Source organism: Monodelphis domestica, chromosome 4 (assembly GCF_027887165.1).
Source record: "Monodelphis domestica isolate mMonDom1 chromosome 4, mMonDom1.pri, whole genome shotgun sequence".
NCBI lineage: Eukaryota > Metazoa > Chordata > Mammalia > Didelphimorphia > Didelphidae > Monodelphis > Monodelphis domestica.
The window spans coordinates 445,370,810-445,394,115 of NC_077230.1; the positions used below are offsets into that span (position 1 = coordinate 445,370,810).

Below are 23,306 nucleotides of genomic sequence, written 5' to 3' on the forward strand. Positions count from 1 at the left end.
TAGAGCCAGCTCTGGAGACCAGTTTTTCAGAGTCCATTCCACTATCCTCTGTACCCATCTGGAAGCTATGCTACTCCCCTGCAATGGCTTTTTCCAACCCTATGGCTATACTATGTAGACACCTTCATGTCTTGAGAGGAATGGGTCTGAGTTGCAATTCTTTGGGCCAGAACTAGCATTTCCTTTAACACAATAAAACTCTCTTCCACAAAAGTAGCAGGAGCAGAGAGCAACCCCTGGAGCCAGGGCTGGGAGAATTGCTTCTGACCTATCTGAAGGGCATTGAAAGAGTTCAAACTATGAATCTTAAAAACTACTCAGACTATACTTTAGAAGATTTTATTTAGCTATTTTCTTATTGTAACAATGGAGATACTTGGTCTAACAAGAATCAAGAATGTCTTGGGAACTTTACATTACTCCACCCATACTTAGACATACTTTAGGGGAAGATAAAGTTGTAACCTCCTGATTGAACAATGAAAGTCCTTAACTCATACCTTATAGTGAAGCTAGAACCTTATTGGGTCTATTTTTAGATCTAATACAAAAAGGTGTTAAATACCTGTAAAGATTAAATTAATCACAAAAAGGTCAAGTAACTTACAAAAGGCAAGCTTAACAAAGAGGTGTGAAGTACTCAGAAGATATAATCTAACCAAAGAAGATGAGAACTAAGAATGGGCAGTCCTGGGGGAAAAAGCATCTGTGATTGGTAGATGTGAAAATTTAGGGGAGGTGACATAAGAGAAAATTCTCTTTAAAAGGAGGTCTAAGGAACAGTTCAGAGGGAGTTTGGAGCTGAATTGAGTTAGATTCTGAACTTAGTTCAGGAGATTCAGTGGAGGACTGGAGCTTGCTTGGAGATGGTCTTGTGGTGAGTGATAAGACTGACTCCCTCTCCCTTAGGCTCAGGATAGGCCTTTAAATACTGCTTGGTTCAGCCTGAGCCAGAGCAGTTTAAATTAATTCTCATTCTCTGTCTCTCTCTCCTTCCCTTAATTCCTTCTCTCTTTATTAATTAAAATCTCCATAAATCCCCTGGTGACTTGGGTATTTTCATATTTGGGAATTTCCTATGGTGACCACTTATTTAGATTTTAAGTCAAAACACTAAAATTATCCTTTACAGACAAGAAAGATGAAGCCTAGGTAAAGGGCAGTCACCACCATTAGCAGGAGCGGCCAAAGGTCCTCATTCAGACATACCTAGAACCAGAAGGCAGAAAGATCTCAGTCCCAAAGCAGAGAAATCTGGGCTCAAAGTGAAGAATGCAGAGAGACTTCAGTTCTAAGGAGAGCAGACAGTTTCTTGTTTTGAACTCATCTACACTGGGTGGGTTCTCATAGCTCCCACTGCCCCTCCTATTCTGCCTCTGCAGTCCCAAGATCACAGTTGTCCTCCAATGGCACCCAAGGCCAGGACCTCAGGACCCTCCCTGCCTCTCCACCCTAAGGTCAGCCCTCTATTATCTGGAATGCCACTGCCATCAAAGTGAACCCTCTTCATCCTAGACTCCTCCCAGGCACCTGCACCACCCCACGGCTCGATATTCCACCTGGGTAGCAACTTACAAGGCTGGTCAACCTGAGAGCTCCCCATTTACTTTCCTCTCCCCTTATTCCCTTTCACACTCTAAGCATCCAGTGACACTGGGCTCTCTCTTGTCCCTCACAGGAGACTCTCCAACTCCAAACCCTGCATTTTCCTTGCCTCCTCTGCCTCTTCTCTCAGCCTTCACTGTTTTCCCCTTTAATCTCTGCCTCCTCAATTCACTGGATTCCTTTAGGAATGGACAAAAATCTCATTTCCTTGGTCAATTCCAGGAGGAGAGTAGGAGGGTAAGAAGGGAGGGAGACATGATAAATTTATCAAATTTATGTGTATTAAGGTAGGATTAACTCTCCCCTTGCCTACTTTTAAATTTAATCAAACAAAAGCTTAGACACTCCTACTTAATACTAAGTAGGGGAGGTTCAAAAACCAATTACTAAAGTGAGTGACAACTGATCACCCCTTGGGCAGTGCTAAGCAAATTAAAAGACTGCAATTGGCTTCTATAAAGTGGAGGGACAGGAAGTGACATGGAAAAAGGACTTTTAAAAGTGCTGAACTTCCTGTCCCAGGGAGCTTACACTTGAATTTGGAGGAGCTTCACTTGGGACTTTGGCTCTTGGACTGTTCTGGTAAGACTGCTCCTGAATCTCCCTTTGTAGTTTGGCTTGAGTGAGTGAAAAACTAACTCTTTTCCTGACTTCTGGAAAGGTCAGTGAGGTTAGTTAAGGAGAGGCTTTGCCTTCTTGGAGAAACCCACATTGATCGAATGCTGGAACCCTTGTTTGTCACCGAGCTCTCCAGTCGGGGATAATGAGCCCTGCTGGAGTTGAACGGGTGCTAGAGCAAACATTTAGTGTGATAGGATAGACATCTTCTCTACCCTCTTTTTCATTTCTCTACTTTCACTCTTTCCACCTTTTTTTTCGTAAATAAAAGCTGCTAAAAGTCATTTGATTTGAGCTGTATTAATTTTAAAGTTGCCAACCACACTATTATCTTATAATTCTCATATATTTAGTCATAACCATAAATTTAATTTCTTACATTTGTAAATTTGTTATTAAAAATAAAGATTAAGATAATAAAAAGATAAAAATAAAATCTCATCTTCTACAAGAAATGTTTATGAATCCATCTTCATTTGATTTCCTACATTTTATGATACTTATTCAAAGGAAAATTGTTTTATTGCCTTTACATTATTGATCATGAAACAAGTGACCACATATAATCCTTCAGATAAGTAACTGCAATTAAGAGTTAGACCCAGTTATTGCAGTAATTGTGTATAAGATATCAATTATAATAGTAGAATACTGGTCATTATATTAGAAGGGATGTGCTTTAGTGTATTGGAATATAATAGCAATGAATGCTATTGAAGTCTTCTTTTGGAGGAATAAAAGCTTTAGGCCTATGTAGTTGTCTAGGGAAATTGAAAGCCCTGCAGAAGGAGCTGGGTTCATTGGGAATGGTGCGTATCCAGCTGGCCTGATGAGATCACACAAAAACTACCCTGGCATCTTCAGGTATTAATTTAGCCTTTCAAGATTTATGCCAACTAGAAGCTCCTCAAAGCACTGTAGCCCAGAAAGGTTACTATGACCTAAGTAGTGTGACGCTTCTAGAGGATTCAATACATTTTCTCACCTGAACCTTGTACTGAACTTAAGACTTGGTATCGATATTCCAAAACTTTGTTACCAAACACCACTGCCTGTTTCTTAACATCCTATGTGCCTTCTTCCTTGCTCATGACTTATGCTAATTATCTGTGAAAAACCCATAAAACATGCTGTTACACACCTATATGGGACCTTTGCTCCAGGCTGGGTGAGGTGCCATTTCCAGCTTTCATTTACCACAATTAAGGGCTTTGTAAGGATTAAAATTGGGGTTGCTGACTCTGCAAAAGAGTTATAAAGTAATATTGTGGTCACGGATTTTAAAATATTTAGGCTTAAGTCAAATTGACTTTGAGCAGTTTTTATTTACATAGAGGTAGAAAAGAGTGAAAGTGGGAAATGAAGATGAGACAGAGCCTTTAATAAGCCTACCAGCCTTTCTCTGGTGAAGTCTGGCTCAGCCCCCCACAGTGACTTCCCCCAAGACCTGATCACCATGTACATTTCCTGAGAATCTTCAGCCAGAAGTCCACCAGCTCAGCTGCCTCCAAAGCCAAGGCAGGAATCAGAAATTTGTTTAGTCATTCCCCAATCAAAGGACAACCCCTTATTTTCCTTTTTTTTTTTTGCCAGTATAAAAAAATGCAGCTATAAATATTTTTGCACAAGTATTTTTTTCTTATTATCTCTGGGGTACAAACCCAGCAGAGGTATTTCTGGATCTAAGGGTATGCATTCTTTTAAAGCCCTTTGGGTATAGTGCCAAATTGCCTTCCAGAATGTTTGGATCCAGTCACAACACCAACAGAAATGCAAAAATATCCCAATTTTGCCACATCCCCTCCAACATTTATTATTTTCCTTTACTGGCATACTGGCCAATCTGCTAAGTTATGATGAGGTGGTACTTGAGTTGTTTTGATTTGCATTTCCCTAATTATGAGAGATTTGGAACATTTTCCACATGATAATTGATAATTTTGACTTCTTTATCTGAAAACTGCCTATTCATGTCCCTTGAGCATTTATCAATTAGAAAATGGCTTGATTTTTTTCATACAATTGACTTTGCTCCTTATACATTTCAGAAATTAGACCTCTGTCAGAAAACTTTTTTCATAAAAATTTTTTCCCAATTAGTTGCTTCCCTTCTAATTTTGATTGCATTGGTTTTGTTTGTAAAAAATGTTTTAATTTGGACTTCCGGTTAAGATGGCGGCTTAGAGAAAGCTAAAGTTCAGATCTCCGGAAAACCCTTCCCGACCGATCTCAAACTATAAGCTCCTAAGGCGCCGAAATTCAAAACGATCAACAGCACAGACCCTGGGAACCCTCCTCCTGGACTTGGACCCGGTTCAAAAGGTACGGCCCCACTCAAAAGCCAGAACCCGAGATCACTCGGACCTCAGGGGTAGGAGCGCAGAGTCCAAGGCTCCCGGAAGCCACAGCCCGGCCCGGCTCAGAGAGCAGGGTCCTCGGAACAACAACCCTCAGGGCCTTCTACCCGAGTCCCAGTGAAAGTTATTGCCTGGGGCTCCCGCTGCAGAGAGCGGGGGTCGAAACAACAGCAACCCTCAGGGCGGGCAAGACAGCCTCACCGGCTGGATCCTGCTATCCAAGTCTCAGTGAAAGTCCTTGCCCTCGGAGCTTGGGGAAGCTGCAGCCCATCCCCCGCAGGCCGACGAAACAGCCTCACGGCCAGCGATTCTGAAGGCAACTTCCGGAAAGCGAGCCGGGGGAGAGTGTGGCCTCGTGGTCCGACCCTTCCATTCCAGTTCCAGTGAGGCATATTCAGTTTAACCCAGGGAAAGCTCATAGAACCAACATCTGCCCAGGACTAAAGCCTCTGAACACCAGACAGAGATAAGAAAAGCTAATCCTCCCCATTCAGAGATGGCAAACTCCACAGAAGCACAGAAGCCCCAAAATACCAAGAAAAATAAGAAGAAAGGGGCGACTTTGGACACATTCTATGGAGCCAAAATACAAAATACAGAGCAGATAGAAGAAGATATACAAGAAAATGCTCCAAAATCTTCCAAAGGAAATAGAAACTCTCCACAAACCCATGAAGAATTTGAATCAGAAATGACCAAAAAGATGGAAGCCTTCTGGGAGGAAAAGTGGGAAATAATTCAAAAGAAATTCACGCATCTACAAAACCAGTTTGACCAAACTGTAAAAGAAAACCAGGCTTTAAAGCAAGAACTAATAAAGCAAAGCCAAAACACCAAGAAATTAGAAGAGAACATAAAATATCTCACCGACAAGGTGATAGATCTGGAAAATAGAGGGAGAAGGGATAATTTAAGAATAATTGGACTCCCAGAAAAGCCAGAAATAAACACCAAACTGGACATGGTGATACAAGATATAATCAAAGAAAATTGCCCAGAGATTCTAGAAAAAAGGGGGCAATACAGCCACTGACAGAGCTCACAGAACACCTTCTACACTAAACCCCCAAAAGACAACTCCCAGGAATGTAATTGCCAAATTCCAAAGCTATCAAACAAAAGAAAAAATCCTACAGGAAGCCAGAAAAAGACAATTTAGATATAAAGGAATGCCAATCAGGGTCACACAAGACCTTGCAAGTTCTACTCTGAATGATCGTAAGGCATGGAACATGATCTTCAGAAAGGCAAGAGAGCTGGGTCTCCAACCAAGAATCAGCTACCCAGCAAAACTGACTATATACTTCCAAGGGAAAGTATGGGCATTCAACAAAATAGAAGACTTCCAACTTTTTGCAAAGAAAAGACCAGAGCTCTGTGGAAAGTTTGATACCGAAAATCAAAGAGCAAGGAATACCTGAAAAGGTAAATATTAAGGAAAGGGGAAAAATGTTATCTTCTTCTTTTACTCAAACTCTCTTCTATAAGGACTACATTTATATCAATCTATGTATACTAAAATGTGGGGAAAATGTAATGTATAAATAGGGGGTAAAGAAAGACCAAATAGAATAATGGTTCTCACACAAAGATTCACATGGGAAGGGGAGGGGAAGAAAACTCCTATAAGAAGGAGAGGAAGAGAGGGGGGTGGGGTTACTTAAACCTCAATCTCAGGGAAATCAACTCTGAGAGGGAAAAACATCCAGATCCATTGGGATCTTGAATTCTATCTTACCCAACAAGGGTAAGGAGAAGGGAAAACCAAGGGGGGGAAGGGGGAGAGGGAGAACAAAAAGGGAGGGAAAGAGAGGGGGGAGGGGGAGGGAAGAAAAAGGGAGGGACTAAAAAGGGAAACATCAAGGGAGGGGACAAGGGGGACTGATTCAAAGTAAATCACTGGACTAAAAGGTAGAGCCGAAGAAGAAAAGGTTAGAATTAGGGAAGGCAATCAAAATGCCAGGGAGTCCACAAATGACAATCATAACTTTGAACGTGAATGGGATGAACTCACCCATAAAACGTAGACGAATAGCAGAATGGATTAGAATCCAAAACCCTACCATATGTTGTCTTCAAGAAACACACATGAGGCGGGTTGACACCCACAAGGTCAGAATTAAAGGATGGAGTAAGACCTTCTGGGCCTCAACTGATAGAAAGAAGGCAGGAGTGGTAATCATGATATCTGATAAAGCCAATGCAAAAATAGACCTGATCAAAAGGGATAGGGAAGGTAATTATATTTTGTTAAAAGGGACTCTAGACAACGAGGAAATATCATTAATCAACATGTATGCACCAAATAATATAGCACCCAAATTTCTAATGGAGAAACTAGGAGAATTGAAGGAAGAAATAGACAATAAAACCATACTAGTGGGAGACTTAAACCAACCATTATCAAATTTAGATAAATCAAATCAAAAAATAAATAAGAAAGAGGTAAAAGAAGTGAATGAAATCTTAGAAAAATTAGAATTAATAGACATATGGAGAAAAATAAATAGGGATAAAAAGGAATACACCTTCTTCTCAGCACCACATGGCACATTCACAAAAATTGACCACACATTAGGTCACAGAAACATAGCACACAAATGCAAAAAAGCAGAAATAATGAATGCAGCCTTCTCAGATCACAAGGCAATAAAAATAATGATTAGTAATGGTACATGGAAAACCAAATCTAAAACCAATTGGAAATTAAACAATATGATACTCCAAAACCGTTTAGTTAAAGAAGAAATCATAGAAACAATTAATAATTTCATCAAGGAAAATGACAATGGCGAAACATCCTTTCAAACCTTTTGGGATGCAGCCAAAGCGGTAATCAGAGGCAAATTCATATCCCTGAAAGCTTATATTAACAAACAAGGGAGAGCAGAGATCAATCAATTGGAAATGCAATTGAAAAAACTCGAAAGCGATCAAATTAAAAACCCCCAGCAGAAAACCAAATTAGAAATCCTAAAAATTAAGGGAGAAATTAATAAAATCGAAAGTGATAGAACTATTGATTTAATAAATAAGACAAGAAGCTGGTACTTTGAAAAAACAAACAAAATAGACAAAGTACTGGTCAATCTAATTAAAAAAAGGAAGGAAGAAAAGCAAATTCACAGCATTAAAGATGAAAAGGGGGACAGCACCTCCAATGAGGAGGAAATTAAGGCAATCATTAGAAATTACTTTGCCCAATTATATGGCAATAAATACACCAATTTAGGAGAAATGGATGAATATATACAAAAATACAAACTGCCTAGACTAACAGAAGAGGAAATAGAATTCTTAAATAATCCCATATCAGAAATTGAAATCCATCAAGCCATCAAAGAACTTCCTAAGAAAAAATCCCCAGGGCCTGATGGATTCACCTGTGAATTCTATCAAACATTCAGAGAACAGTTAATCCCAATACTATACAAACTATTTGACATAATAAGCAAAGAGGGAGTTCTACCAAACTCCTTTTACGACACAAACATGGTACTGATTCCAAAACCAGGCAGGTCAAAAACAGAGAAAGAAAACTATAGGCCAATCTCCCTAATGAATATAGATGCAAAAATCTTAAATAGGATACTAGCAAAAAGACTCCAGCAAGTGATCAGAAGGATCATTCACCATGATCAAGTAGGATTCATACCAGGGATGCAGGGCTGGTTCAACATTAGGAAAACCATCCACATAATTGACCACATCAACAAGCAAACTAGCAAGAACCACATGATTATCTCAATAGATGCAGAAAAAGCCTTTGATAAAATACAACACCCATTCCTATTAAAAACACTAGAAAGCATAGGAATAGAAGGGTCATTCCTAAAAATAATAAACAGTATATATCTAAAACCAACAGCTAATATCATCTGCAATGGGGATAAACTAGATGCATTCCCAATAAGATCAGGAGTGAAACAAGGATGCCCATTATCACCTCTACTATTTGACATTGTACTAGAAACACTAGCAGTAGCAATTAGAGAAGATAAAGGAATTGAAGGCATCAAAATAGGCAAGGAGGAGACCAAGTTATCACTCTTTGCGGATGACATGATGGTCTACTTAAAGAATACTAGAGATTCAACCAAAAAGCTAATCAAAATAATCAACAACTTTAGCAAAGTTGCAGGATACAAAATAAACCCACATAAATCATCAGCTTTTCTATATATCTCCAACACAGCTCAGCAGCAAGAACTAGAAAGAGAAATCCCATTCAAAATCACCTTAGACAAAATAAAATACCTAGGAATCTACCTCCCAAGACAAACACAGGAACTATATGAACACAACTACAAAACACTCGCCACACAACTAAAACTAGACTTGAACAAATGGAAAAACATTAACTGCTCATGGATAGGACGAGCCAATATAATAAAAATGACCATCCTACCCAAACTTATTTATCTATTTAGTGCCATACCCATTGAACTACCAAAATACTTCTTCACTGATTTAGAAAAAACCATAACAAAGTTCATTTGGAAGAACAAAAGATCAAGGATATCCAGGGAAATAATGAAAAAAAAACACATATGATGGGGGCCTTGCAGTCCCTGACCTATAACTATATTACAAAGCAGCGATCATCAAAACAATTTGGTACTGGCTAAGAAACAGAAAGGAAGATCAGTGGAATAGACTGGGGGAAAGCGACCTCAGCAAGACAGTATACGATAAACCCAAAGATCCCAGCTTTTGGGACAAAAATCCACTATTCGATAAAAACTGCTGGGAAAATTGGAAGACAGTGTGGGAGAGACTAGGAATAGATCAACACCTCACACCCTACACCAAGATAAATTCAAAATGGGTGAGTGACTTAAACATAAAGAAGGAAACCATAAGTAAATTGGGTAAACACAGAATAATATACATGTCAGACCTTTGGGAGGAGAAAGGCTTTAAAACCAAGCAAGATATAGAAAGAATCACAAAATGTAAAATAAATAATTTTGACTACATCAAACTAAAAAGCTTTTGTACAAACAAAACCAATATAACTAAAATCAGAAGGGAAACAACAAATTGGGAAAAAATCTTCATAGAAACCTCTGACAAAGGTTTAATTACTCATATTTATAATGAGCTAAATCAATTGTACAAAAAATCAAGCCATTCTCCAATTGATAAATGGGCAAGGGAAATGGATAGGCAGTTCTCAGATAAAGAAATCAAAACTATTAACAAGCACTTGAAGAAGTGTTCTACATCTCTTATAATCAGAGAGATGCAAATCAAAACAACTCTGAGGTATCACCTCACACCTAGCAGATTGGCTAACATAACAGCAAAGGAAAGTAATGAATGCTGGAGGGGATGTGGCAAAGTAGGGACATTAATTCATTGCTGGTGGAGTTGTGAATTGATCCAACCATTCTGGAGGGCAATTTGGAACTATGCCCAAAGGGCGACAAAAGAATATCTACCCTTTGACCCAGCCATAGCACTGCTGGGTCTGTACCCCAAAGAGATAATGGACACAAAGACTTGTACAAAAATATTCATAGCTGCGCTCTTTGTGGTGGCCCAAAACTGGAAAACGAGGGGATGCCCATCAATTGGGGAATGGCTGAACAAACTGTGGTATATGTTGGTGATGGAGTACTATTGTGCTAAAAGGAATAATAAAGTGGAGAAGTTCTATGGAGACTGGAACAACCTCCAGGAAGTGATGCAGAGCGAGAGGAGCAGAACCAGGAGAACATTGTACACAGAGACTAATACACTGTGGTATAATCGAACATAATGGACTTCTCCATTAGTAGTGGTGTAATGTCCCTGAACAACTTGCAGGGATCCAGGAGAAAAAAACACCATTCATAAGCAAAGGATAAACTATGGGAGTGGAAACACCGAGAAAAAGCAACTGCCTGAATACAGAGGTTGAGGGGACATGACAGAGGATAGACTAAATGAACACTCTAATGCAAATACTATCAACAAAGCAATGGGTTCAAATCAAGAAAACATCTAATGCCCAGTGGACTTACGCGTCGGCTATGGGGGGTGGGGGGGAGGAAAAGAAAATGATCTATGTCTTTAACGAATAATGCTTGGAAATGATCAAATAAAATATATTTTTAAAAAAATGTTTTAATTTGATATTATCAAAATTATTCATTTTACATTTTGTAATATTCTCTGTTTCTTGTTTGGTCTTAAAATTCTTTTCTTTCCCATAGACCTGACAAGTATACTATTCTAATGTTAACCTAATTTACTTATAATTTCCCTCTTTATATTTAAGTCATTTACCCATTCTGAATTTATCTTGGTATAGACTGTGAGATGCTGATCTAAACCTAATCTCTCCCATATTGTTTTCCAATTTTCCCAGTCATTTTTTTTCAAATACTGAATTCTTGCCCGGAAAAGCTAGAATCTTTCGATTTATCAAATACTATCTTGCTGAGGTCATTAACACAAGTCTATTCCACTGATCTTCATTTCTGTCTATTAACCATTACCAAATTGTTTTGATGATCAGCGCTTTGTAGTACAGTTTAAGATCTGGTACTGTTAAGCCAACATCCTTCAGATTTTTTTTCTTCCCTTCACATTCTTGATCTTTTGTTCTTCTAAATTAATTTTTATAACTTTCTAATTCTATAAAAAAAATTATTGGTGGTTTGATATGTATGGTACTGAATAAGTAAATTAATTTGGGTAGAAGCTTGTCCTACCCATGAGCAATTAATGTTTTGTCAATTATTTAGATCTAGTTTTAATTGTGTGGAAAATATTTGGTAGTCGTGTTCATATACTTCTTATGTTTATCTTAGCAAATAGATTGCTAAATATTTTTATATTATCTAGGGTGATTTTAAATAGTTTTTCCCCTTAACTCTTGCTGCTGAGTTGTGTTGGAAATATAAAGAAATGCTAATGATTGTGAAGATTAAATTACTCTCCCCTATCATTATTATCAAAATTAAATAAACTCTCCCCTATCAATTTTTAGATTTAATCACCAAAAGCGAATACACCCCACTCACACTTGAGTTGGAGAGGTCTGTGATCCACAAATGTGATATTGGGTGACGAATCAGAATCAACTGACTGCCCTCCTGGGCAGTCCTAAGCAAAGCTTTACCTGTAATTGGTACAGGTAAAATGGAAGAAAGTCACAGGAAGTGATGAAAAGGAAAGGTCTTTAAAAATGCCAAAAGCTCTTTCTGTGAGGGCAGCTCTTGGGTCTTTAGTCTTCAATTTGACTTTGGAGGAGCTTGGGCTTGAGATCTCTGACTGCTTCCCTTTGGACTGACACATGGTAAGTGAAAGGCTGACCCCCTTTCCTAGATTTTCTTGTAGCATACCAGGCATGTTGGCATCTGGGAAGTATGGTTGATGTATTAGATACTTGATCAGATCAGTTAATGATCAATGTATAGACAGTTCAAAGGGCAGGAGAATTCCTGGGCCTAAGCCACAAAGGCTTAGCTCTCACCTGGTCAAACCACATTCCTTTGAAAAGCGCATGTCAGGTGAATCCCCACCTCCTCTGATATTGTCATTGTCTATTCAACCAATGTTAAGACCTATGCTATGTTATGTATTCATTGATCACCTCTCAATCCACAATAAATGCTGGGATGAGGGTCGCTATTACTCCTCTTGATTCCTGCATCCTCAGAGTGCTTCCTCCTATCTCTCCTTATCTTTCCTAGCGACACTGTCGCCCACGTGCTTTCTATCTCAGAATTCTTACTTCCACGTATTTTTTTATTTCTCATGTTTTCCTGTAATTAATCTTCAAGGGAAAACATTATAAGGAGATCTCGCCTCTCCCCATATCTTTTAACTTGTCTTTGAGTCTTCATTTATCACCCATTTTCCTCACGCTCCCTTCTCCTTCTCAAGTTATAACCCACAACAAAATTTATATAGCAATCGCTGGACGATTGTTATATTTCTGAAGGGACTAGCCTAAGGAGAGACCTACCCTCTTGAGAGGTGCCCTGCATCCCCAGGTCCTTAGCTACAAGGGCTGAGGCCACTCTGGCTAAGGACTAACTAGTCTTGCCTGAGTTAAGCCAGGACTGGAGCAAAATACTTAGTGTGTAGTCTAGATATCTTATTCTATCCTCTCTCTGATTTTTCTTACTTTCACTCTTTCTATATTTTATGAATAAATTGTAAAAGCAAATCTCTTTGTAATTAATTAAAATGTTGGCAACCCTATTCTTAAAATAATTCAGTCCAACCTTTTATAAAAACCATACACATTTTCTACTGGCTGACCATGGAGGTTGTGATGAATGCCCTCAATCTTACTAACTTTTCTTGACTTTTTCTTACTATCCCTAAGTCAGCTTTTAATAGCTTGTTTTGAGTCTGTATTTCACAGCTGCTAAAGGTAAGTTCAATTTTTTTTCCTTTTTCCCCTTAAAAATAAATATAACACAGATGTTTTTAATATTAGGGGCAGGACCTTGGGGCCCCACCTAGGGAAGCTGTTCCCCACCCCACCCCCACCTCAAACAACCCAATTAGCCAACTCTCAGGTGTTCACCTAGGGAGAATTCTACCTTTCCAATACCAGCAGTAGGTTGGCTGGTTTGTTTCTTAACTAGCTTTGAGGACCAAGTCTGGGGAAAAGCTTTCACTCCCTCTCAGAGCGGGAAAGTAGTTCTGCTCTGCCCCAACAGAATTTCATCTCGCAGCCTAGTCTCCAAGAAAGCAAAACAAGACAAATAAAACTGCAGTTGATTTTTTTATTGAGTGATTAAGTTAAAATTAACAAAGTTTTGGTTTTGTCTACTCCTGAAAATCTACTTTTTTTTCCCCCAAAACCCCACTGTCTCTAGGGTTAACTTAAGTGAGAAGTAAAACCTGGGGAGATCAGTCAGGAAGAGCAGCATTAAAGTAATAACAACAATAACCACCACCACAACAAAAACTGGTCGATTTTACCCTGAGAAGCTTTTACAGCCCAAATAAGGTAAAAGATAATTTACAAAAACCTTTTTGTCTCAGGCCAACTCAGAAAAGCAATCTGGAAGCTGCTCTTTGGAAGGACATGGCAGAAATACGTGGTTCTAGCGATTTACCCTGAAGGGGGAGGCAGCTGCCTCCTGTTGCTCCTCTACAAAAGGTTTTCTCTCCTGCCTTCCAACCAAGGAGTTAACTAAATCAAGGTGTAACATCCTTAAAGGGACCACACCCTTACCTTTAATTTTTCACACCCTGACTTTAACCACTAGCCAATAGCACCATCTACTGACAAAATTCAGAATCACAAGCAATTTAATAAATTAAAAAATATATATGTCAAATCTTGTTTACATCTTGACCTTAAGCCTATTATCTGTATAAATGGAGATTTTGAACCTTTGGACTTCATTTCCCAGAAGTCCTAGTAGTTCCCCGAATTCCCTATAATCTCTCCTACATCTCCATGTTGGCAAGATCATGTTACTGGTATTTAACTTGAGGTAACGCCTCCGACGCGCTCTTCTTACATGATGCAGCAAGTATGGTGGTAAGCTAAGTGAGGGTATTTTAACTGGGCTAATCAGCCATGGGTGCGTGGTTTTTTATTTTGTTTCTTCTTTATTCCTTGATTTCTAATGATCCTAAATAAACCTCATAAAATATAATATTTTTATTATTAGAGATATAAATTTAATTTTTACATTTTTGGCAACCACAAGTCAGACGAGAACTTCTCAATTTTTTTTTTTAAATAGCCTAGTTGTTTTTTTTAAGCCATGTTTCTCCTGCCAAGGCTTTTTGCCCACTCCACCCACCCTTGCAAGCTCCAACTCTCTTTGGAGCTGCTGTGTTTTTCTTTTCCTACTTTCTGCCCAATTGCTTGTTGTCCCTACTGGCCGGGCTATAGTTAGCCAGGGGGCTCTTTGTGAAGAAGAAATAAACCACTTCTCTTGCCCAACTGCTTTAGTCCTCGTTCCTCATTCCTTGTTCCTCACTGCTGACTCTGGTGTTGCTGATACTGCTTCATCCAGCCCCTGACCCCAATTGCTCATCAGGCCCCCTGTAGCATCCCAAGCATATTTACATCTATGAAATATAAATGATTGAATGATTACTGTGTCTTCAGACACAAGGTTATACTCAGATATTTGTGAATGTAATCTTGACCTGGCCATGCGGCCTGTTGCCTAAAATAAACTCATTAACATTTTGGCTTGGAGTACTCGGAGAAAGCGCGGGTTGAAATCTACATGCCCCAAAAGGTGTTCCCTCTACATTGCCACCCAATCTTAATTGTCTACACTTTGTGATGTGATTGCTACCTGCTTGGGAGTACTGCCCAAGCACGACAGGATTAAATTCAGAGGCAAACCCATGAACTTCCTCTTGGATCTTCAATCTGCTCTAGCAATCTCTGTCTCTCCCTCTCTAAAGCCTCTCCCTAGGCTATGGCCCCTGTCGGCTTACATTCTCCACCTTAATCTTCTCCTTTACCTCATGTTCCATTGATCCTCATATTTTCCACCCAAGGGGAAAATCATAGGGGTTGCCTGCCCTATTTAAACACTGACTTGTCCGTGTCTGTCATTCTTCACCCTGGTTCGCCAATTCCCTACTTCTCCTCGGGTCCCTACCACAAAGGACAACCCCCTCCTTGTAGACCCACTTATTGGGCTCTACGCCCCCAGTCCCAGGCCCCCAGCAATTCTCTCCTGATCTCCAGTCTCAGACCCAGATCACTCATGCAACCCCAGGGTCAGCCCCAAGACCCAGCCTGCTGGTAGCTGCCTTTGTGTCTTTGGCATCACAAACCAACTGGTAAAAACTAGGGTGTTCTTTCCTTAGGCAACAATTAGCCTCCACATGGCTGGGGAAAGGAGGGTGTGGGGGGGGTGGTGAAGGAAGAGACTTTTCCAAACAGGAAGTTGATTACAAGCATGGCGTATTCTATGAGAGAGCAGTGTATTACCTATTTCAAACAGCTTCCAGCTTTAGGATGTTTTTTTCATGAGTGCAATGATCCTTTTACTATCTTACCTGAGATTCAGGGGAGAAATTCATCTCCCTGCAACCCTTTGCCATTTGGGCCTGCCCAGTTTGAGATTCCTAAATCCCATGTTCTCCCTTGTTATGCTGGATCCCATAGTACTGACAAAAGGAATCTCAATGAATAAAAAAAAAACTTTAAACAGACTGGAGGTGAAATTTTTAAGACTTTTCAGACTCCAATGTTTTATAAAAGCCTCTGTATTTTATTGTATTTTTTGATTGCTTTAAGATTTAATTTTGTGGTTTTAAGTTTATATATTAATGTATTCAATACTATTCTGTTGCACTGAATCAGTTTAATGTACTTAGTTTTAACTACTGTTATATTCTGCTGCTTTCCCCCTATAACTATACTGAATAAATATTATTGAATAAGCCCATATTTAAAATTTTTTTTTCTATTTTGGCTTTGTAAATTGTCACATAAAGGATGGATGGACTTCATCAAACTGGTTACAATTGTATAAAGACCTTTGGAAAATTTAATGGGCTAAATATCTCAAATTGATTTTAAGGGCTCTTGAAACATACATTTTTGATTTTTTTCAACAACTGATCATTTTGCCTGCCTTTTAGTTATTTGTAACAAGAGGTAAGGTCTATTTTAGTAGCTGAAGTAAAGTACAAGTATAATCCTCACCTCCCGATGGGACATTACAGTCTCATATCAAAGGAGCTGGGAAGTTGATCCCAGGGCATGGTACCCCTGAATGGCTCCCCAAAAAGGAGCATTTCTCATTTATAACTCCTCAGCTTCACCAGGATGATCTCTAGATTCTTGGTGACATTTTTAGACTTAATAGCAACAGTATAGAAGTTTGCTTTTTCTAGACCCCTCTGCCACATTTTTGTAATCTCAGCCAAGGTTGAAACATTGCTACATCTGAAAACTTGTGGCAAGTATCCATTTTCTTTAAATGTCATACAGCAGGTTCATGTAAAATATGATAGTGGGTTTGTTTGCTATTGTCATTAAATGGGCTATTATAACTTTGGGGATTCTGATACTTTTGAATGTGCATTACATGTTGTACTATTGTTCTTTATAAAAAACTGTTACTTTGTGAAAATCATTTGCCTGTACTCATAGTGGATCATGGCCAGGTTTGAAGAGGAAATGGGACTTTTGTATTCTACTTTTCCTTAGCTGACACAGTGTGTCAATGATTATAAGCTATATATTTTTGATTTTGAAACTGCATAGTGCCAATCGAGCACAAGGTCAAGGACACCAACCAATCCCAATGGGATTAATGCTGAGCCCCCACATCCCCTTTTTCCCCTATAACAAGAGAATCAGACAAGGAGTAGAGGAATACTTTTTTGAACGAGATAATGAGATAGGCACCCAAATGCTAACTCCTAGTATTTTAGCACAAACACAACCAGCCCTCAATCCCTCATTGCAGAGGCCTTGGAAAGGTCAGTCATAATAACAGATATTATTTACCATCCATTGTGATGATTTCTATACTTTCTAGCTTCTTCAGCACTTGCATCATTAATTAAGATCTCCCAATGTGGAAGATTTATGTTCATTCTAATTTAATTTTAACTGTCTTTCATCTGACACTGTGTCATCAAATTTCTGGGCATAAAAAAAAGGCCATCTCCTCAGGCTGGGGGTCTGTGGACTTGGTCTTCAGAGTCCAGCTTTCTCGCTCAATAAACCTACTTCTTTTTGACGTGAAGACTTTGTTTCTCTTATTAGCATTTCTGCTAATAGAATTTTCCCCACAAGGGTAGTAATCTAACCTCTAAAGAAGAGGAATTTAAGAGCTACTTTGCCCAAACTATATGGCAATAAATATGACCTCTAGGTGAAACAGGTCAATATTTACAAAAAATATAAATTGCCTAGATTAACAAAAGAGGAAATAGAATACTTAAACAATCCCATCTCAGAAAAAAAAAAGAAATTGAACAAGCCATCAAAGAACTCCCTAAGAAAAATAAAACCCAGGGCCACATGGATTCAAAAGTGAATTCTATCAAACATTTAAAGAACAACTAATTCCAACTATACACACTAGTTGACAAAATAAGCAAAGAGGGAGTATCACCATATTCCTTTTATGATACAAGTAGGGTACTGATTCCAAAGCCAGGGAGACCTAAAAAAGAGAAAGAAAACTACAAACAAATCTCCTTAATGAACATAGATGCAAAAACATTAAGTTAAATAGTAGCAAAAAGACTACAAATTAAGTCATCACAAGGATTTTTCACTATAAACAGGTGGGATTTATACCAGGAAGGCAAGGAAGGTTTAATATTAGGAAAACCATCCACATAATTGACCATCTAAATAAACCAAACCAAAAGAAATCACATGATTTTGTCAATAGATACAGAAAAAGCTTTTGACAAAATACAACACTTATTCCTATTGAAAACACAGAAAGTAGAGGAATAGCTGGGCCCTTCCTCAAAATAATATACAGTATATATTTAAAACCATTAGCAAGTATCATCAGCAATGGGGACAAGTTAGAAGCCTTCCAATAAAATCTTTGCAGACGATATGATGGTATGCTTAAAGAATCCTAGAAAATCAACTAAAAAGCTAGTGGAAATATTAACAACATTAGCAAAGTTGCAGGGTACAAAATAAACACATAAAACGTCAGTATTTCTATGGGTTCCAACACAACTCAGCAGCAAGAGTGAGAAAGAGAAACTCCATTTAAAATCACAGTATAAAATATATGGGAATATATTTGCCAAGACCAACACAGGAATTATATGAACACATGTAAAAAATAGACTCGAATACAGGACTACAATCCCCATGAGCCTTTGCTCCACTTCCCCAGAATGCCTTGTAATCTCACCTGGGCCGAGATCGAGAAGATATTTAAGGAAAGGCTTTTGAAGGGCTCGGTTTTTTTGGACTTCCGTTTTTGGAGCAGAGGTGTCTCTTCCATGATGTGAGGTTATTTTGTCTAGGCCTCTGGCCTAGGCACATGTTTCTTACTTGTATATTCTTAATCTTTAACCTTTAATAAACCTCTAAAAAATATATATTCCTTGCAGAGAAAAACTAATTTCTACCTGCCTCAGTCTCCTTCTCTCCCCTAAATTTTAATCTTTACAGTTTGGCTAACCACTACGGGAAAAAGAACTTTCAGTCTTCTGATTTCTTTTCTGATCTTAAATTCAGTTTTAATATCTAGTACCTAGAAAAAAAAAATTTTTTTTTTGAGCCATATCTTTCTGGCCAAGGTTTTCTACCCTCCCAAAGCTGCTACAGGCTCCGGACTTGCCCTGCCGCTTCCTGCCTGCAACCTGCAGCCCTGATCGTCCTCACCTGGTGCCCGAGCTGCGCTCTGGCTCCCGGCCCGACCCACCCTGGCGGTCTGTCTCTCACCCATCTGGCCTCCAACCCAGACGGCTCATCACCCCAGCCCCAGACCCACGAACAAGCGTGACCCCAGCCGGCTCATCACCCAGATCCTTGGAGCAGATCGCTCAGGACTCATTGCGACCAGCTGGTAACAGTATTGGCCACATGGGCGGAGGGGAGAGAAGAGAGGGAAAGGAGACCCGGTAATTTTCCCTTAGGCTAAGCCTCCACGTGGCTGGAGGTATTGGCCACAGGGTGATCAGAGGGGAAAGAGAGAAAAGACTAGAGAGAAGAAACAGACTTTTCAAACAGAAACCTAAAAAGCAATGGGCTGTTTTAAAGGATTTTTGACTCTTCTGGCAATTTCATTGATTTTACCTGCCTGTCTGGGAGCAGACTCAGCCCAAAGATTCAACTTTAACTTTGGGGAGGAAAATGGGTGGCCCAGCGAACTGGAAGCCAGGCCCAGAGACGGGAGGTCTCTAGTTAAAATCTGGCCTCCGATGCTTCCCAGCTATGGGGCCCTGGACGGATCCCTTGAACCCCGTAGCCTAGCCTTTACTACTCTACCTTCAGACAATAGACATTTAAATGGATAAATAAAAACAAACAAAAAAAAAACCCCAAGGAACTTTGAAGAGACTAAAGGCTATATTCTAAGGCATTTCAGACTCCAATGGTTTATAAAATTATCTGTATTCTATTGCATTGTTTTGTTTAAGGTTTAACTTTGTGATTTTAAGTTCATATATTACTGGATTCAATATTATTCTGCTTGAACTGAAGGTTGATTGAATGTATTTTGAATGTACTGAGTTTTGAAATTCTGTTGTTTTTCCCCTATAACTGTTGAACAAATATTGTTGTGAATAAGCCCATATATGAAAAAACAGCTTTTTCTATTTTGCTGAGGATAGATGGACTTCAGAACTGGTTATAATTGTATTAACAACCTTTGGAAAATTTAATGTGCTAAATACCTCAAATGATTTGATTTTAAGGGTTTTTTAAATATGATTTTGGGAATTTTTTTTTAACAGTCTGGTTATTTTTGCCTGCCCCTACCACGAGGTAAGGCCCATTCTAGTAGCTGAAGTGAAATGTATTTTATAAACCCCAACCTTCCCACATGTGAATGGAAGTTGGGCAGTTAATTTCAGGGCATTTGTACCCTTGGGAAAAGCCTCCAAGAACAAGGAGCACCCCTTTATTTATGCTCTTCAGCTCACTATTTTACTTCTACCAGGATGATATATAGATTTCTTGATTATGTTCTAAACCCAAGATGAGTTTTACTTTGTTTAAAAAATATGTTTATTACCAAGGTTGAAGGATTGCTACATTTGTAAAAATTGTGACAAATGTCCATCAATTCATAGGTTTAAAAATGTCATACAGCAACTTATGTGAAATATGAAAGTGTGTTTGTTTGCTATTGTAATTAATTGGGCTATTGAGAATTTTGGGGATTTTGATATCTACATAGTTGTACTACTGTATTTTTAAAGATGAAAAAATTGTTAACCTTGTTCAATTCATTTGCCTTCTACTCACAGTGATCATGGCCAGATACAAAGAGGAAATGGATCTCATTTTTTGGTGAGAAAGCCTTGCATATCTCTTGCCAATTGATTCATATACCTCATACCTCAGCCATGCATCCCTAACTGATTCTGAATCTTTCAATCACCCACAACACGGGGGAATGTAAAAAATATCATTATTCAAATTGCAAAGTTTAAATTCTTTTTGAGAAGAATTTTAGGTAAAGAAGATGCTACTTCCCTGAATTCAGAAACTGAACTGTTGGAGAAGCCACCATGAAGAAGCCTCCAGACCACAAGTTGCACAAAATTGAACTTTGGGTGTGGTTGATTGAACATTTATTTGTATGTATACTTTTATGCCAAAGGGGACTGCCCCCTAACGGCTTTTTGTCAATGTGTTCAGAAATTATTGGTTTTATTCTTTTTTCTCTTATCCTCATACTATTGTAATCTTTTAAGTTTATTATGTTTTTATGATCCTTTTGGGGAAAAATTAATTTTTCCACAAATGATCACACGGGGGGGATGTAAAAAATAGACTCGAATACAGGACTACAATCCCCATGAGCCTTTGCTCCACTTCCCCAGAATGCCTTGTAATCTCACCTGGGCCGAGATCGAGAAGATATTTAAGGAAAGGCTTTTGAAGGGCTCGGTTTTTTTGGACTTCCGTTTTTGGAGCAGAGGTGTCTCTTCCATGATGTGAGGTTATTTTGTCTAGGCCTCTGGCCTAGGCACATGTTTCTTACTTGTATATTCTTAATCTTTAACCTTTAATAAACCTCTAAAAAATATATATTCCTTGCAGAGAAAAACTAATTTCTACCTGCCTCAGTCTCCTTCTCTCCCCTAAATTTTAATCTTTACACACAACTACAGAAAACTTTTCACACAATAACATTAGGTTTAAACAATTGGAGAAAACATTAATTGCACATGGGTAGGACAAGCTAATATAATAAAAATTACAATCCTACCCAAATTAATTTACCTCGTCAGTGCCACACCTATCAAACTACCAAGAAACTTTTTCATGGAATTAGGAAAAAAAAAATTATAACAAAGTTCATCTGGAAGAACAAAAGATTAAGAATATCAAGGGAACTAATTTTAAAAAATGTGAAGGATGGTGGCCTAGCACTACCGGATCTTGAACTGTGCTATGAAGCAGTGATCATCAAAACAATCTGCTACTGGCTAAGAGAAGGAAGGATCAGGGGATCAATGGAATAGACTTGGGGTAAATGACCTCAGTAAACCAGTGTTCTATAAACACAAAGATCCCAGTTTTTGGAACAAGAACTCACTATCTGACAAAAACTGCTGGGAAAATTGGAAAACAGTAGGGGAAAAATTAGGTTGAGTTCAACATGTCACGCCCTATACCAAGATAAATTCAAAATGTATAAAAGAGTGAAATAAAAAATAATTAGAACATAGAAAAGTAGACCTGATAGATCTATGGGAAAAGAAGGAATTGAAGAACAAACAAGAGATAGAAAACATTGCAAAATGTAAACTGAATAATTGTGGGGGCAGGGCAAGATGATTACAACTTTGACTTAAGGTCAGAGTAAAGGAGAACATTGGTTGGAAAACAAAGGTTTCTTGAAAGGAAATTGACCTGGAGGAGAGCTTGAAGGAATTCTGGGGATTCTGACCTGGTGTTGGACATGATAGGACTGGTTTTGAGGGGCTGAGGATTCACCGAAGCCACCTGAGAGGATCCAGTTCCTAATTTCAACCATAAAATTGGCCTTTCACCAATTTGATTCCTCCCACCACCTCACAACAGAGAAGATGATATCCCAAACCCCAAAAAGGGGGAGCTGTGGATTCTCAGGGAGAGAGCTCTGATCCCTGCCCTTCCAGCCTCCTAGCACCTGTCCCCTTGTACTTGCTTAGGCCATTTAGTTACATAAATAATAAAGGGATTAATTAGTTTGGGAAGGGTCGAAGAAACTTGAGGTAGTGAAGCCTTCACTCCCCAAGTGATGGATCAGGTAGTGAAATACTACTAGGGTGACCTCTCCCTATCTTCCTTCACCCAGCTTACCTGAATTCCTTTATTAAATCCTTCAAAGTACTCAAATATTTGTTAAGCCTCTCAATATAGCTTGAAAGGTTTCCGATACAAAACCAAAGACAAACATCTAAAAGAGTGCCTGAGGTTATCTCCTCTGAGGTGAGGCCCCTTTGCTTGGGCCTACCCCAAGATCCTCTCAGAGAGAGAGACACTGAAGTCATCCATAAGTGTAGCTGATTGGGGAGAGTGCTTCAGATATCCTTCAGCCATTCCTTCAAGGGACACAGAGTGATAACTGACAATCTTTTATTACAAGGCAGAGGGAGAGAGACAGGAGCCAGACATGCATTACCTTAGGCTCCTTCCCTCTCACTCTGTTCCTGTTCCCAAAGCCTTTTCCTCCCCTCACTGATACACCTTCATTATCAATGAAGAACCTTTATTATAACATCAAGAATATCCATTTTTTACATATCTATGCTTTTTGTGGTGGCTAAAAATTGGAAAATGAAGGAGCGTCCACTGATTGGGGAATGGCTGAATAAAACTAGTATCTGATGGTGATGGAATATTATTGTACAGTAAGGAAAGAGGAACTGGAGGGTTTCTAGATGAACTAGAAGAATCTCTAAGAAGTAATATAGAGTGAAATGAAGAGAACCAGGAGAACATTGTACACAGTAGCTGAAACAATCAGGGAAGATCAAATATAATTGACTTTGCTACCAATAGCAGTATAATGATCCAGGACAATTCTGAGGGACTTGTGAGAAAGAAGGTTATCCACATCCAGAAAAAGAACTGTG

General features: G+C 38.9%; 1 protein-coding gene across 6 annotated transcripts in view; it reads right to left on the reverse strand.

Annotated features, from left to right (window-relative positions):
* LOC103106358 (zinc finger protein OZF-like) overlaps positions 1 to 23,306 on the reverse strand; it is a 33,539-nt gene that overhangs the window by 7,228 nt on the left and 3,005 nt on the right. The window lies entirely within an intron of this gene.